General features: G+C 39.1%; 1 long non-coding RNA gene across 1 annotated transcript; it reads right to left on the reverse strand.

The window, feature by feature from the left end:
- Window positions 1-1,971: 1,971 nt before the first annotated feature.
- LOC141415044 (uncharacterized) lies at window positions 1,972-17,132 on the reverse strand. Its single transcript, XR_012440072.1, has 3 exons — window positions 17,072-17,132; window positions 8,584-8,749; window positions 1,972-3,452 (listed from the first exon to the last, which is right to left on the reverse strand). It is a non-coding gene; the product is annotated as an uncharacterized lncRNA (long non-coding RNA).
- Between the last annotated feature and the right edge of the window lie 722 nt (window positions 17,133-17,854).

Below are 17,854 nucleotides of genomic sequence, written 5' to 3' on the forward strand. Positions count from 1 at the left end.
TTGAGTTGTCAAAGTTCTCAGGGCTAGTGAAGTGGCTCAAGAGGTAAAGTGCTTATGTAGCAAGCTTGAGGCCCTGAGTTTAAACACCAGTACTGCCCCCTCATATATATCTAGATAGATAGATAGAGAGAAAGACATATACATAAATTCCCGATATATTCTAGATATAAGTAAGTTCATTCTCAGGTAATGATTTGAAAATATTTTCTCTCATTTATATGTTATTATTTTCACTTTTTTTTCATTTTTACTTTCTTGATAGTATAAGTTGAAGAACAACAGTTTTTTTTTTAATTTAATGATGTACTAAATTATCTGTTTTCTATTGTTGCTTGTGTTTTGTGTCACATCTAAGAATCCAGAAACAACTAGTAAATACCTCTTAATCATAACCCTAAATGTAAACAGACTTAATTCTCCAATAAAAAGACACAGATTGCCTGATTGGATTAAAAAGCAAGATCCAACAATCTGTTGTCTACAGGAAACACACCTCACAATCAAAGACATACACAAACTAAAAGTGAAAGGTTGCTAGTGCCAGTGGCTCATGCTTGAAATCTTAGCTACTCAGGAGGCAGAGATCAGTAGGATTGTGGTTCAAACCCAGTCCGGGGGAAATAGTTTGCAAAACCCTATCTTGAAAAATTCTGTCACAAAAAAGGGCTGGTAGGGTGGCTCAAGGTGTTGGTAGGACCCAAGTTCAAGCTCCAGAACCACGAAAAAATAAAAATGAATATTAGTGAAAGGTTGGAAAAAATTTATCAGGCATGCAGAAACCAAAAGCAAGCAGGAGTAGCTATTCTCATATCAGACTTTATACAAAAAATCAGTGAGACGAGATGAAGAAGGTCACTAATAAAGGGGACAATCCAGCAAGAATATATAACAGTTCTAAATATATATGGACTGAACATCAGTGACCCCAAGTTCATGAAGCAAACACTTCTAAGCTTAAAGGAAGAAATAGGTGTAGCTACAATAATAGTGTGAGATCTCAGCATCCCACTCTCATTAATAGACAGAACATCCAGACAAAAAATTAACCAAGATATCCTAGAATCCAATGGCACAAAGAATTACTACTGTGTTTTCTATTTTTTCGGTACTGGGGCTTAAACTCAGGGCCCATACCTGAAGCCACTCCACCACCCCTTTTTTTATGATGGGTTGTTTCAAGATAGGGTCTTACAAACTATTTGCCCAGACTGGCTTCGAACCACAATCCTTTAATCTCTCCTCCTTAGTAGCTAGGATTACAGGATGAGCCCCCAGCACCTGGCTCCTCTGTTCTTTAAGAGTTCTTAGTTTTGGTTGTTCTCTTTCTTACCCTAGAGACAATCCACTTTTAGTCTATTGAAAATATATCTCTGAACCAGGTGCCAGTGGCTCACAACTGAGTCAGCAGATCAGCACCTCCTGCATAACTGAGTCAGCAGTTCCTGCAAGGGATCCTTTTCTTTTGTGAGACAGAATCTTGCTGGGTAGCCCAGGTTGACTTCCAACTCCAACTTGTGCTGGTCCTGATTCTGCTTCCTAGTACTGGAGTAACAGGCACACACCACTACAGTGGTATAAGAGATCTCTTTTTCATTATTAATATAAAATTTTTATTGGAATATATTCATTACACAGGAGGGAGATTCATATTGACAATTCCAAATAGGCTTATATTATACACTGGTTAGATCACCCCCATTGTCTCTTCCCCTCAACCCTCTTCCCACCCCGCTTAAAGCAATTGCAAAAGGCTTCTTTGATCTCTTTCGTATAATTATACAAAGTCCATCAATCATATATCCTTAACTTAATTTCTTTCATTCACCCTCCCCCCTCCCACTAGTACCCTCTAGACACTCTATACCTATTTTAAGGCCCTGTTTTTTGTTATTAATATTTAAGTCAATGTTCAAAGGGGATTCTCAATGTATCCCTTCTGTGAGTATACTTTACTATGGTCCTTTCAATCCCTTCCATTGCTCTACCTTGCCCTTTTACTGCCCACCCCTCCCCCCCACCATTTTTCAACAGCTTGAATTGCACATCCTTATATCCTCTACATTCACAGATGTTTTGTTCTATGATGTTACTGATGTTCTAGCATTCTCTTTTCCTTTCCCTCGTTTACAAGGGATCTCAAGTGAGCCGAGATATGCTGGGTTCCTGTAAGCTGTTAAATGAATGTGACATTTTGAGATCATTTTTCTCGGCTGCCAAACACAGAGAAGGAGAAGAGGCTTCTAGAGGTTTGTCAAGGGCTGGAGCAACTGGTTCTAGGAGATGATGGTGATGGGAGGGGCTGCCACAATGGTGGTCCTCAACCTTCAGGGTGGAATCTCCAGGTGCTGAGGGAGGTCACACCCTCTTTGATTGGCCCATACTGTAAGAAGTTCCCAGAAGTTATCTCAGGAGAGGGAGGTTGCAGGGACAGCAGGAACCTTTGGGAGTGGGGGCTTTGTGGTCTCTGGTCATGTGGTAGAGAGACGGCCACACAAAGAGAATCCCACAACTGAGGTCCCCTCAGCTGTGACCGAACATATGGGAAGGGGCAGAATTGTTTTTGTGCCAGTGTAGGTGACACCTCTTTCCTCCTGAGAGACTTCCCCAGTGCCACAGACACTCCATCCAGGCTGACCTCCTTTGCCTTCCTGAAGATGGTGAGCAGTATTTATGGGAGGGGAAGAGGCGAAGATGCCCCTACCTGGTGCCACCTCCAGGATCTTTCATATTCAATGTGTGGAGGTTCTCCAGGGCTGTCAATCATCCAGTTAGCTGTGTTTTGAAAGGGTGTTCTGGCTAGCCATGCTCAATGCAGCCTCTGGTAACTTCCCTATGAAGCACCATGAAGACAGATCAAAGAAAGCATGAACCACAGCAAATCATGCCAGATCTTAAAGGAGCTGATGATACTTGTAGGCAGATAGAGCCAGTCTACTCAGCAACACTAAGGCAGTTGTAAGATTTTGTCTCCTCACTCTTGGGGCGAGGGTTTCTCCTCAGAGTCAGCTAGTTCTAGGGAGTCCTTGGATTTCACCAAAATTTGAGGAAGTGATGAAGTTGCAAGCCAGGAAAACTTAATATTATTCATAACTCAAAACAAACACTTTGTGAATTAAAATTATAACAACATCCAGTGTATAGAGTAATTGCTTTATGTGATTTGTATCTGGGAAAGAACTCAAGTACAGAGTTCACTGTGTGCTAGCAACAGCAGTGGCTTAATGCAAGCTAGTGCCATGTTGTTCATTTTCTGGGAGATGGAAAAGTGAATGATGAAACGCAGACTCCAAAGCTGGACAAGAAACCAAAGGATTTTGAGAACAAGTGCAGATTCAGGAAGGCAAGAAGGGGTCTGGACTTTGTATCAGATTCTGCTGCCTCCTTGTGGCAGTTCTACCACAACGCAGTGTTCTGTGATCTGGTTTTGCTGGGGATCCTTCTTCAGGTCATGCCTTGTAGGGCCAAAAAAAGACCAAGGTAGTCACACATATTGCTTTTTAATATACATACAACAGGAATGGAGACAAAATAATTTTTAAAGCAGAGGAGAAGCCAGGTGGCGGTGGCTCACACCTGTAATCCCAGCTAATCAGGAGGCAAAGATGAGGAGGATCACGATTTGAAGCCAGCCAAGGGCAAATAGTTCGGGAGACCCTATCTCGAAAAACCCTTCACAAAAATAGGGCTGTGGAGTGGCTCAAGGTTAAGGCCCTGAGTTCAAGCCCCAGTACCGCAAAAAAGAGGTTAAATGAGATAATAATTATTTAACACTGAGTTCTGATAATATGGTGCTCAATGATTGATGTATGTGAACAAGGAAATCAGGTAAGTACATTCCTAGAAGTCTTTTTTCTTTTTTGTTACACAATTTGCAATTACTCAAAATCTTTTTTTTTTTTCATAGTATGGGGTATTGAATCCAGGGCCTTGGGCATGCTAGACAAGTCCTAGTACCTCTGAGCTACACTCTCAGTCCATTTTATTTTATTTTATTTCCAGACAAGGTCTTGCTAAATTGCTGAGGTTGACCTCAAACTTGTGATCCTCCTGCCTCAACCTCGTGAGTATCTGGGATTTCAGGCATGCACTATCACCCGTGGCTCCTGATTTATATTACATGTTCATTATGGTAGTGGGGCATACAGGAATTGCACCTTTGTGAAGGGACTTGATATCAGAAAACATCTGGATTCAATAATTTAGCATAATTCCAGGATTGAAAGAACATAACAACCATCCCAAACTTATGTATACACACACACAAAGGTGCAAATTCTTTCCAATTGGTTCTAGTCACTCATTTCATTCTTTTGCTAGGTTGTCATCAAGAAAGACTATTCCAACCAGGTGAGCATAGTGGTGCACACTTGTAATGCCAGCACTTAGGAGGCTGAGGCAGGAGAATCAATAATTTGAGACTGGCCTGGGCTACATTATGGAACCCTGTGTCGAAAAAACAAAAAACTAAAAAATAAAGCAAACAAACAAAACCAAAGAACTGCTCTCTGGCTCATCTGGGCAATGCTAGTGTGGAATTGCCAGGGTTGAAATGTTACTGCTCAAGCTAGTGGGAATGAGCTCAAACCTGGAAGGAAGTGTAAATTGTGACTCTCCTGGAAGGGGCGAATTTGAGGAAGGAAAGGCCTTCTGCAGAGATGGGTGGCTGGGGCTTTCTGAAAGATAAAAGAGGTTTATATTTTGCATTTTCTCTTAGTGAAATTTGTTTTTTAAATAACTTTTTTTCTAATTAACTCATTTCCATAGTGATATGTTTGCTCTTTTTTTTTTTTTTTTTTTTTGATGGCGGTACTGGGGATAGAACTCAGGGCTTCATGTTTGCTGGGAGGTTCTGTACCATTTGAACCACTCTGCCAGCCACTTTACTTTTTTTTTTTTATTTATTGTTAGCATATTATAGTTGTTCAGGAGGTTCACTGTAACATTTACATAAGTGTTTACAATATGTCTTAATTAGATTCAGCCCCTTTATCTTTCTGCTTTACCCCTTCTCCCCACTTCTTAAAGCAATTTCAACAGGTTTCATTGTTCTATTTTCATACATGAGTACAACACACTTCCACCTTCTCCACCTTCCTTCACCCTTTCCTCATGCCCTCCCCCCTTCCACTGATACCCACCCAGACAGGACCTGCTTTACCTTTCTGCCCTTCATTTTTGTTAGCTTATGATAGTTATACAGGGGTTTCATTGTGACATTTCCATCTATACATGTATTGTACCACAAACTGATTCATCCCCTCCATTATTCTCCTTCCTACCCCATTCCTCTTCTCATGGTGACTTCAACAGGTTTCATTGTTCCATATTCATACTTGTACAGAAATTCCATCAACCATATTCACCCTCTTTACTTTCTTCATTTATCCTTCTCCTCCCAGTAAGGCCCTCCCCTTAATATGTCTTGTTTTACATTCCTGCTCTTCATTGTTTAGGTGTCTGTTTTTTGTTTAATGTGAATTTTGCCTCGGTATTTTACTTATAAATATATTGTGCTAAAATTAGTCTAGCCCCCCTCCATTATTCTTCCTTACCTTTTCACCCTTGTGTTGTTCAACAATTTTTAGTAGTATTTTGTTACGTCTTGCTCTTACACAGTTGGGATGTAGTTCACTATTATTCACTTTCTATCATTCTGTCCTTCTTTTCCTTCTCCCTTAGTCTCTTCTAACAGTCCCACTTTTGGAATAATGTTGTGTGTATACTTAAATATATATGCTAATACATATATTTGTATTGGGCCTATATTCCACATATGAGAGAAAACATGCTGCCTTTGGCTTTCTGAACCTGGCTAACTTCACTTAATATGATGTTTTCCAGTTCCATCCATTTACCTGCAGACAACAAAATTTCATTCTTCTTTGTAGATGAATAAAATTCCATTGTGTATAAATACCACATTTTCTTAATCCACTCATCCGTTGTTGGGCTCTTGGCTGTTTCCATAGCTTGGCTATTGTGAATAGTGCTGCAATAAACATGGGTGTGCAGGTGTCTTTACTGCAATCTTACACTCCTTTGAGTATATTCCTAGGAGTGGTATTTCTGGATCATATGATAGCTCTGTTTTTAGCTTTTTGAGGAGCCCCCATACTCTTTTTCATAGGGCTTGTACTAATTTACATTCCCACTAACAATGTATGAGTTCCTTTTCCCCACATTGGTGTTGTTTTTTATGGTCTTCATGATAGCCATTCTTACAGGAGTGAGATGGAATCTTTATGTGGTTTTGATTTGTATTTCCTTTATGACCAGGGATGTTGAGCATTTCTTGGACTGAGGTGTGGCTCAAGTGGTATAGTGCCTTGTTAGCAAGCACGAAGCCCTTGGTTCAAACCCCAGTACTACCAAAAAAGGAAAGAAAGAAAGAAAGAAAAGAGTATTTCTTAATGTATTTTTTTTACTGGGTCATTGATTTTTGGGGGGGCATTTAGGTTTTGTTTTTTGTTTTGTTGTTTGCTGTACTTGGGTTTGAACTCAGGGCCTACACCTTGAGCTATTCCATCAGCCCTTCTTTGTGATTTTTTTTTTTTTTAAGATAGGATCTTATGAACTATTTTCCCAGGGCTGGCTTCACACTGCAATCCTCCTAATCTCTATCTCCTAACTAGCTAGTGTTACAGGCATGAGCCACTGGCACTGGTGGGGAGTTTAGTGTTTTAAGCTCCCTGTATATTCTGGTTATAAATCCCTTGTCAGATGTACAGCTGGCAAAGATTTTCTCCCATTCTGTGGGCTGCCTCTTCAATCTGGTGACCATTTCCTTTGCTGTGCACAGGCTTTTCAGTTTCATGTAGTCCCATTTGTCAATCCTTTCTCTTAGCTGCTGAGCCATTGGAGTTCTATTTAGGAAGTCATTGCCTCTGCCTATAAGTTCCAGTGTATTCCCTACTTTTTCTTTCTCTAGCTTCAAAAACTAGTTTTTTTTTTCATATGCACATATGAATAACAAAAAAAAAACTAGTTTTAAAAACTTTTTTTGTTTTTCTAAAATTCTAAGTGTGAGCCAAAATAAAACTTTGCTCCTTATAAAAACATTAAAAAGATAAAACAAGACAAAATCATTTAAACCTACAAATTTATATCTTTAAACACAGATTTGTCCACATATCTTTTTTTTTTTTCAGAACTAGGGTTTGAATTCAGTTCCTACACCTTGAGCCACCCACCAGTCCTTTTTGTGAAGAGCCTTTTTGAGATAGGGTCTCATGAATTATTTGCCTAGGGCTGGCTTCAAACCATGATCCTCCTGATCTCTGCCTCCTGAGTAGCTAGGATTACAGGTGTGAGCCACCAGCACCCAGCTGTCCATGTATCTTAAACTTATGTGTTGTGTTTTCTTACTTATTCTTTCTATAAATAATCTGATACGGTAATCTTGATTTCTCTCTAGTGTTGTTGGATTATCTTCCCTCTTTTTAAAATTTTCTAAAGTCTGTGTTTTCTTTAACATACTCATTGGCTTTAATGTGGCTAGAGAATTCCATCTATATAATTTGTGCTTTGTAAAATTTTCTTATATGCAATCAATTTTTATGAATATTTGTAGCTGATATGCATTTCACAGGCAGAAGATTCAGGTTTGATAAGAAAATATAACTTTACATTCTACTACACACTTTTTCTTCATCTTGAACATTCACTTGGGTATCCCAATGTCAGTTGAAACACACACACACACACACACATATATAATATTTGTCACTTCCAGGTAAACTCAGTCACTTCTTTCTTTCTTTTTTTTTTTTTTAAAGATTTTTCTAGCCAGGTACCAGTTGTTCACATCTGTAATCTGTATTCCTATCTACTCAGGAGGCAGAGATCAGGAGGATTAAGGGCTCAAAGACAGTCCCAGGCAAATAGAACCTATCTGGAAAAAAAATCCATCACGAGTGGCTCAAGTGGTAATGTTCCTGCCTATAAGTGTGAGGCCTTGAGTTCAAACCCCAGTGCTACCAAAAAAAAGAAGGAAAGAAAAAGATCCAAGTAGTGTTTTTCCCTTCCCACCTTCTCCCAGGGGGCTGCACCTAAGACATGAGCACATTTGCAGCATTGGGTCAGGGTCTTCTGAATGTTCTTTCCTCATCACCTGTCCATGCTGGCATCCATTGAGATGCATATGGTATCATCATCCAGGCCTTTGTCGGATTTTTAGAGGCCTGTTTTTCATGCTTCCCAGGTTTTGGCACATGCACTTCTGGATCAGACCCCAAGGCCACTTTCACTATCCCAGACACCTTGCACCCCTCTTTGTATACTCTCCTGAGAAGCTCTGGAATCTGAGGGAAAGTGGTGCTGTCTCAACTCCACTAATCCTTGGACAACCTCATTCCCTCTCCAGGCTGCTCAGGACTGACTTCTTCAAGATTTAGTGTCTCCCTGTTTTCCCTGGAAAATGTCCACTTAGGAGCTCATCTCCCTAACTGGAGAGTTTTCATGCCCTCTTGAGGGCAATTTCAATCCTTGGGAAGGGGTAAGTGGACAGAGGCCATGACCCCTTCCCAGAGAAAGCAAGCATCTGATACCACTAGTCTGAGGCTGTGTCATCTGAATCCACCAGACCTGGAATGTGCTTTGGCTCCACTGGTGGTGGCTTGATGGCTCCTGCGTAAACCTGGCTTGGGATGCCCGTGGTGCAGTTGGAAGGGGTCCTCTGTCTGTCTGTCTGGTACTCCCAACAGAGTGATGATATCCTCCAGGTTAGATGACACATGCTTTGTTGGGGGATCTGGAGAAACCGAGCAGGAAAATACTGAGGACAAATGGTCTGGGTTTTTCCTCTTGGCCCTCCCACCATGCCTGCCATATCAACAAGAGATGATCACTTTGTGCTCATCAGTTTGCCATCACTGTGATAAAATACCTAGAATAAACAATAAACAACCTAAAAAAAAATAAACAACTTAAAAGGTGAAGGTATTTATTGTGGTTCACAGTATCAGTGGTTCCAGTGCATGGTCAGTTGACTTTGTTGTTTTGGATCTGTAGCCAGGCAGAACATAATGGCCGGATATGTGCTGAAGCAAAGCAGCTTAACTCATGGCAGTCAATAAACAGAGAAGTAGGGGCAGAGTCTCAATATCTCCTCCAAGGCACATCCTCAATGATCTAACTTTCTTCCAGTGGGTCCCATCTTCTAAAGATGCTTCGACCTCACAATAGTGCCACAGGCTGGAGACCAAGCCTTTGGCATTTGAGCCTTTGGAAGACATTTAAGATCCAAACAATAACCAACTTTACTCCGCAGCCCTTTCAGATTAGAAAGCTATCACTAGTTTACTCTAGATTAGAATTCACAAAGTGGTACGGGCATGTTATCATTGGGTTATACGCATTATCCTTCCATGCGTGCTATGGAAAAATGCACGATCCCTCTTCATAGACAAGTGAGAGTCCAGAGTGAGGTGAGCTGGGGTCCGGCAGGGCAGGAACCAAGGAGGCAGGACAGAAGAGCAAGCCAACTCCCATCCAGTTCACCTAGTCAACCCAGATACCAGACAAAGTGAAACAAGGAGCTGGGAATGGGAATGAGAAATGGGGATGTAAGAGACCCCAACAAGAGCTAATCATTCAAAGCAGTCAATAGTATACACTGTTGGATCCCTACATAACAGAGGCTGACTTTATCATGGAGAATTGTCTATGAGAAGATAGGCCCACTGAATTTTTTTGCCCACATTTTATCTTGTCTGATATTAAATTTGCTAACCTTCTATATGCTCAACTTTTAGAACAATGTATCTTTATCATATAAAAATACGGAAAATTAGCCAGTGCCAATGGTTCAGATCTGTGATCCTAGCTATTTGGGAGACTGAGATCAGGAGAATTGAGGTTTGAGACCAGCCCGGAGGAATAGTTCTAAAGACCCTCATCTCTAAAATAACCAGAGCAAAATGGACTGGAGATGTGACTCAGATGGTAGAGCACCTGCTTTGCAAGTGTGAAGTACTGTGTTCAAACTCCAGCCCCACCAAAAAAAAAAAAGAGGAAAATTTGTGAAAGTACATATTATATAAATTGTATAGATAGACTATCGTCTGTGTATATGTATGTACGTATACACTAAATATATATTAGTTTCCTAGAAATTAATGATAAATAATAATAAATTATCACAAAATGCTTGACCACACAATTTTATTCTCTACCACCTCTGGAAGACAAAAGTTTAAGGTCAAGGTATTAGCCGTGTTGGTCTCCCTCCAAAGACTCCAGAGGAGAATTAATTCTTCCCTCTTCAGCTACTGTTGACTCTAGGAGTTCCTTGACTTGTGGCTGCATTACTCCAATCCACACCTCCATCTTCATGTGATTGTAGCCTTCTTGGTGTCTGTGTCTTCTCTTCTGTTTCTTCTAAGAATCATTAAATTTAGGTTCTATCCAGATAATCTAGAATGAGCTTATTTTTAGATAATTCAATTACATTTTTCCTAAATAAGTTCATATTCAGGGTTCAGATGTCAGGATGTGTATATATCTTTTTAGAGGTCACGATCTAACCCACTGCTATTTATCCATCATCTATTTATCTACATATATATACATAATGAGGAGAGAGAAAGAGAGCACTACTATTCACATTTGGTGCATTTCCTTTAAGTGTTGACTATATATGTCTTTTTGAGACACGGTTTCTCTATATAGTGCAGGCTGGCCTTGAACTCTCAATCCTCCTGCCTTAGACTCCTGAGTGCCAGGATTACAGTCATGTGCCACGACGTACCACTTAACCATTTCACTAATACAGAAGACTCATAACTTTTTGGAACTATAAATAAATTATGTAGTGAACATCTTAGCCAAATCTTGCTCTAAAGGACAATTTGTTGTTTTTGTCACCTCACATTCATTGCCCCTTCTTCTGATAACAATAACCCAGTTTTTCTTGGGGAACTATTATTTCCCTATTGAATAATGTTTGGTAAAACTACCAATTAAGATGCTCTGAACATTCCTAGATTGAAAAATACACATGAAACCTGATCTAGGCTAATTGGTTGCTCTCTCCATGGTAACTGAATCTTAACCAAAATGGTAAGACCCGAAACAGCTGTGGCTTACTCATCTGGTAGCTGATTCATCCTGAAATTCGTTGCTTTCTATTACCTGGTTCCCCAGAGCCACCCTGGCTCCTCCCCTTTGGGGAATTAATTTTTCATCTTTCTCTTTCAGTTCTATGAGTTGAGTCAAGCATTCATTTTATCTACCTTATTTTTCTGAGTTGATTTCTGTTTTTGCAAACAAAACAGCTGAACTTCTACAGGGTGAATTTGTTTTTGGTCTTTTTTGTTGTTTTCTAATAAAAATATTTATTAATATTAATTTTCCTCTGAGGATAGTTTTACTGGCACAGTGTTCTCACTGTTAATATTTCTGAATAGACTTAGATTTCTTTGACTTTGGTTATTTGGAAAAGTGGTTTTAGAATTCCAAGTGGTATTTTTGACAATCATTTCATTTTTTTCCCATTTTGCCACATTGGTTTAAAAGAATTTGGGGAATTTATAGAAATCTTTGTGTATATAATGAATTTTTGTAAATAGTCTTTGGGAAACTTGAAACGAATAGATTTTCTCTTTTTGTAGATATGAAATTGTACATATATATATATACACACATATATGCACAAGGCATATATCTTTTAAGTCCAAATTTGTAACTGTGTTGTTGGAACTTATCTTTGACAAAGGAGCTAAAAATATACGATGGAGAAATAGCAGCCTCTTCAACAAAAACTGCTGGGAAAACTGGTTAGCAGTCTGCAAAAAACTGAAACTAGATCCATGTATATCACCCTATACCAAGATTAACTCAAAATGGATCAAATGGTAGATCGATGTCTAGCTTTTTAAGTAGCCTCCAAATTTTTGGTTGTACTAGTCTACATTCCCACCAACAGTGTAAGAGGGTTCCTTTTTCCCGCATCCTCGCCAACACCTGTTGTTGGCGGTGTTGCTGATGATGGCTATTCTAACAGGGGTGAGGTGGCTTCATCTCTGGATCCTCTATTCTGTTCCACTGGTCTTCATGTCTGTTTTTGTGCCAGTACCATGCTGTTTTTATTGTTATTGCTTTGTAATATAGTTTGAAGTCAGGTATTGTGATACCTCCTGCATTGTTCTTTTGACTGAGTATTGCCTTGGCTATTTGTGGCCTCTTGTGTTTCCATATAAATTTCACAGTAGATTTTTCAATCTCTTTAATGAATGTCATTGGAATTTTGATGGGAATTGCATTAAACATGTAGATTACTTTGGGGAGTATCGACATTTTTACTATGTTGATTCTACCAATCCATGAGCATGGGAGATCTCTCCACTTTCTATAGTCTTCCTCAGTCTCTTTCTTCAGAAGTGTATAGTTTTCCTTGTAGAGGTCTTTCACATCTTTTGTTAGGTTTACACCTAGGTATTTGATTTTTTTGAGGCTATTGTAAATGGAATTGTTTTCATACATTCTTTTTCCGTTTGCTCATTGTTAGTGTATAGAAATGCTAATGATTTTTCTATGTTGATTTTATATCCTGCTACCTTGCTATAGCTATTGATGATGTCTAGAAGCTTCTGAGTAGAGTTTTTTGGGTCTTTAAGGTATAGGATCACGTTGTCTGCAAATAGGGATATTTTGACAGTTTCTTTACCTATTTGTATTCCTTTTATTCCTTCTTCTTGCCTAATTGCTCTGGCTAGGAATTCCAGTACTATGTTGAATAGGAGTGGAGATAGTGGGCATCCTTGTCTGGTTCCTGATTTTAGAGGGAATGGTTTTAATTTTTCTCCGTTAAGTATAATGCTCCACCAGCCTTTTTTTGGAAGGGTTTTTCCAAGATAGGGTCTCTCTAACTATTTCCCTTGGGGCTGGTTTTGAACCCTGATTCTCCTGATCTCTGCCTTCTGAGTAGTTAGGATTACAGGTGTGAGCCACCAGTACCCAGCTTAGATACTCATTTTCAACTGAGGTCAGTAAAAGAGCAAAATACTTTTTGGCTTGCTCTGCTATTCAGACCCTGCTGGTGGTAATGTTGCCACCTTGTTATTGTGACTTTCTTTCTTTTAAAAGTATCTGATCAAGGGAAGACATTTTCTTCTCAGCTATTTGATTAAAGAGTTAATTGAGAGTGACAGTATATTTTTGTTATGGCAATTTTACAAACTGAAGTTTTGTGTACTGTGAAAAGAAAATTCTTTCTTAATATTTTCTTTTTGTGATACTGGGGTTTGAACTCACAGCCTCCTGATTTCAAGGCAGGCACTTTTATCACTTGAGCCATACACTAGCCCTCTGAATATTTTCAAAATGAGAGTTAAGATAATTATCCTCATGGATAATTTTGTTTATAATATTTTCATGCATTTGCTGCTTTACATATCCACTTGAGTCTGGAAATAGGGCACAATGGACCAGTATGACTCCCATTCTGCGTTTACATCTGTTTCAGGCAGTCCCAAAGCATCTGTATTTCCTAGTTTGCTTGGGTTGAAGCAAAGGTATATATGGAAAGTTATACCCTCCTTCTGTTTATTGCCAGTGACCCACAGTGCTATATTATTGTTTTAAAAAAAGGCTTCTGGTTGTTTCTGCATGTCCAAGTGTCTGGTGGGAAGAGTATGAAAGTTACACATATCATGATACCATTACCCTTTATTCTCAGTCAACTTTAATACTAGAAACTGTTTTTAGTAATATGTTTTACAGAAAGAACTTAGTGTCTTCATCAAATGCCAAAAATCCTTTGTCTTCTATGATAAAAAATAGTTGGCAGTTTATAGCAATACTTTTGTTAAGCTTCTGTTTAAATTTTTTATACACTCAAAAGTCAGAGAACCCCTCTTCTTGAAACACTTTTATAAAGTTCATTGTGTTGAAATTTGACTAGTAAGAACAGACACTTCATTTTTCTCTGAAACTTTCTTCTTTTATGTCTAGTTTATATTCCTTGTCCTCACCCCTCTGCTGGGGATTGAACCCAGGGTCATGTGCATAGTAAGCAGGTGCTCTACTTCTGAGCTATGCCCATATATGTCTGTGTTACATCCAGGTCACAGTGGTCCCAGAAAAGGTGCTGTTCTACTTAATTTTAGGGTTTCCCTCCTCATAAACTTCGCAGGCAGAAAGTCGACATTCTCCTTTTTAAGCCATCTTCACAAGATGTGAAAATTCACCAGACAGACACCAATAGCTCAGGCCTGTAGTCTTAGCTACTCAGGAGGCAGAGATAAGGATTGCAGTTCAAAGCCAGCCCAGGCAAATAGCTCTTGAGACACTATCTCGAAAAAAGCCTATCATAAAAAAAGGGCTGGTGGAGTGACTCAAGGTGTAGTCCCTGAGTTCAAACCCGAATACTGCAAAAAAAAAAATGATAATAGTAATAATACAGAAAGTATATTCACTTTCACCCCAAGTCCCCTTCCTTTACTCTGTAGTTAACTTATTTAATAATTTATTGGGGATCTTTCCAATATTTAGTATCTGAGTGTAAGAAAGCCTAAATATGTATTTTGTCCCCCCATTGTTACATAAAAGGTAATACGATATACACTATTATCTGTTCTTCACTTTGCCTTCAGTGGTGGTAAATTTTGATTGTCAACTTGACTGGATTGAGGAAGCCTGCCGAGGAGGTGTGGCTCAAGTGGTTGATTGCCTGCCTAGGAAGGCTGAGTTCAAAGCCTAGTACCACTAAAGTAAATAAGTAAATAAGTACTATGAAAAACACTGTGGAGATCAACGTCTATGACGGTGCTCCCAGAGATGACTAGATCCCGAGGACTCTGACCTGGTGAATGGGTTAATCCCTTGAAGGATTCATAATACGATGATATTATTGGGAGATGGTAAAAGGTAGAATGTGGGCTGACTTGGAGGGCGTATGTTTCTGGGAGAGTGTTCTTAGGGGCTGTATCTTGCCCCGACCCCTGTTTGGATACCCCTTTCTCTTCTTGGCAGTCATGACATGAACTGCTCTGCTCTGCCACACCCTTCCCATCATGAAACCATGAGCCGAAATAACTGATTCCTCCCTTTAAGTTCTTCTCCAGTATTTTGGTCACAGCAATGTAAAAGTAACAAATACACCTTTTTCATTTAATTCAGTCTGGAGATCCTCTCACATCAACATCTGAAGAAATTTTCATTCATTTTTACATCTGCCTATGGTTCTATTATGTAGGATGTACCAGAAGGTATTTAACTAGGCTCCTGTGTATAATATCTGGAGCTTTCCATATCTTTTGTCATTATAAACACAGAAGGTTATGCTCTTTATAACTTTAAACAAGTTATTTCAATATGTGATATATATTTGAGGTAAAATTTTTGAAGTAGAGTATTGGTGAGAACATAAAAGCTTTTTATAATTTTGAAGGATATTTCCAATTGTCTTCCATGGGATTGTAATATTTTAGGCCCCAGTCAACAATACATCCAAGCTGCACACATGGAGCAGCTGAAAAGAATTCATTTTGCAAAGTGCCAAACATGGCTTCCACACAGAGCTCCATTGGCATACCTTACAGCCACCTGGTGTACCATATTCAACAAGAGAAACCTATGGAGTTAATGTCTTACAGATTGATGCTACAGTGACTTAAAAGACTGATTCAAGAAATAATTATGAGATTCTCATGAAAATGATAAGGAGATGAATATGGTGCTAAGTGAAAAATGCAAAAGAGTTAGAAATATATCCAGGGGATTCAACAAACTAATTGTGATCCTTCAAGACTTTATAATAAGAGAAATTATAGAAAGATTCCCTTTAATTGAAGAAAATTTGAGTTTTCTTAATAAAAGGGTCTACTAAGTTACCAAGAAAACAGGGTAGATGTTCAGAAAATGTTTGTGTAATCAATTAATAAATGATTAAAAATGAGACCTATGCTTAGACACATCAAGTAGACTTTTTAAAGTTTTCATTATAAATTAAAAATCCTATATGGACTCAGGCAGAAACAAACGGGTTATTTACAAATAAGAAAAAGAAGGAGGAACACCAGACTTCTTTTTGGTTAACACTAAATACCAGCAAGGGAATGGATCATCATTTCAGAGTATCAGACTAAGCATTACCAGTCATGTTGGGTGTGGGTGCCCACATAATCCCAGCACTCACAGGCTGAGGCAGGAGAACTGCACATTCAAAGCCAGCCTGGCTACACAGTGAGACCTTGCTTCGAAAAAATTATAGTCAATAATTCTATGATATTTAAGGTCCTTAAAAGAGAGGGCATCAGAAAGACTCGCTTATATGTTAAATTTCTTGAAAGAAAAATATAGCTCATCTAATCTACTCTGGGAGAAAATAAACCTCAAAGTATTCTAGCTGACCAAGAAAGAAATAAAAGAACTTAAGTACATGGAAGATGAGGTATGAAAAAATGTAGCTAACCAGTGAGACCTCAAAACATAACATTTACATTTTTTTAAATTTTCAAGCTATTGAAACAATGAAAATGTCAAAAATAATATGTAAAGGAGAAGACATAATGTGTAAAAGTAAAACACCAGTAAGCTGAATGTAAAGGTCTAGTTTGGATCTGAAGTGTCCCCCAAAGGCTCATATGCTAAATCCTTGGCTGTCAGCCTGTGGCACTGTTAAATACTGAAACCTTTTAGAGGTGAGACTTACTGGAAGGAAGTTAGGTCATCGGGACCCAAACCCTTTCCTCTCCCTCTCTTTGCTTCTCAGCCATCACGAGGTGGATAGGTTTCCTCTGCTACTCTTCTCTCACCATGCTGTACTGCCTCACCATAGGCCCAAAGGCAATAAGACCAAGCAGCCATGAATCAAAATCAGTCTTTCATTCTTTTAAGTTGATTTTGTCATGGCAATGGAAAATTGATTAACACAGGTAACATACATTTTTTAAACTGATACCTGGGAAGTATGGAGGAAGGAATTAAATGTGCTAAATCTCATAATATATAAGGTATTAATCACAATCATAATCTCTACTGCTCGTTGAATTATAAACAAAGCACTAAGTGCTTTCTATTTAGCTACTTTATTCTACCCTCTGCGGATACAGGGATTATCTGAGTTACTCACCACTGTAACTCCAGAGCTTAGTTCATTTCCTGGTTCATGGCAGGCGCTCACCAAATATTTGTGATATGTAAATAAACAAGCCTACAAAGTGACCCAGGCCTAAAGATATTGCACAACCTGGCTAAGATTACACAAGAAAGAGGTTGGACTCCAACCAGGCCTGTTTGGCTCCAAAATGCAAAGTCATACTGTTTGCCCCAAAACATCTTTTTGTTTTTTCAATACTGGGGTTTGAACTCAGGAGCTACACGTTGAGCCACGTTTTTTTGTGTGTGTGTGTGAAGGGTTTTCTCAAGATAGGGTCTTGCAAACTACTTGCCTGGCTGGCTTTGAACTGTGACTCCTGATGTCTGCCTCCTGAGAAGCTTGGATTACAGGCGTGAGCCTCCTGCACCTGGCTTGTTTTTGTTTTTTTGACAAGAGTCCCACTATGTAGCTCAACCTGTCCTTGAACTCCAAGTCCTCCAGCCTCGGTTTTCCAAATGCTGGCATCATAGTTGTGTGCCACTATGCCTGATTATTTTTCCCAAAATGTAACATTTTTATTTTAATATAGATGGAGAAGAGAAAAATTCATGCATTTGTAATTTTATTTTGTGTGTGTGTGTGTGTGTGTGTGTGTGTGTGTGTGTGTGGCACTGGGGCTTAAACTCAGGGCCTTCACCTTGAGCCACTCTGCCAGCCCTATTTTTATGAAGGGTTTTTTCAAGATAGGGTCTTGTGAACTATTTGCCCAGGCTGGCTTCGAACCACGATTCTCCTGTTGTCAGCCTGCTAAGTAGC

The sequence above is a fragment of the Castor canadensis genome, chromosome 12 (genome assembly GCF_047511655.1).
Source record: "Castor canadensis chromosome 12, mCasCan1.hap1v2, whole genome shotgun sequence".
NCBI lineage: Eukaryota > Metazoa > Chordata > Mammalia > Rodentia > Castoridae > Castor > Castor canadensis.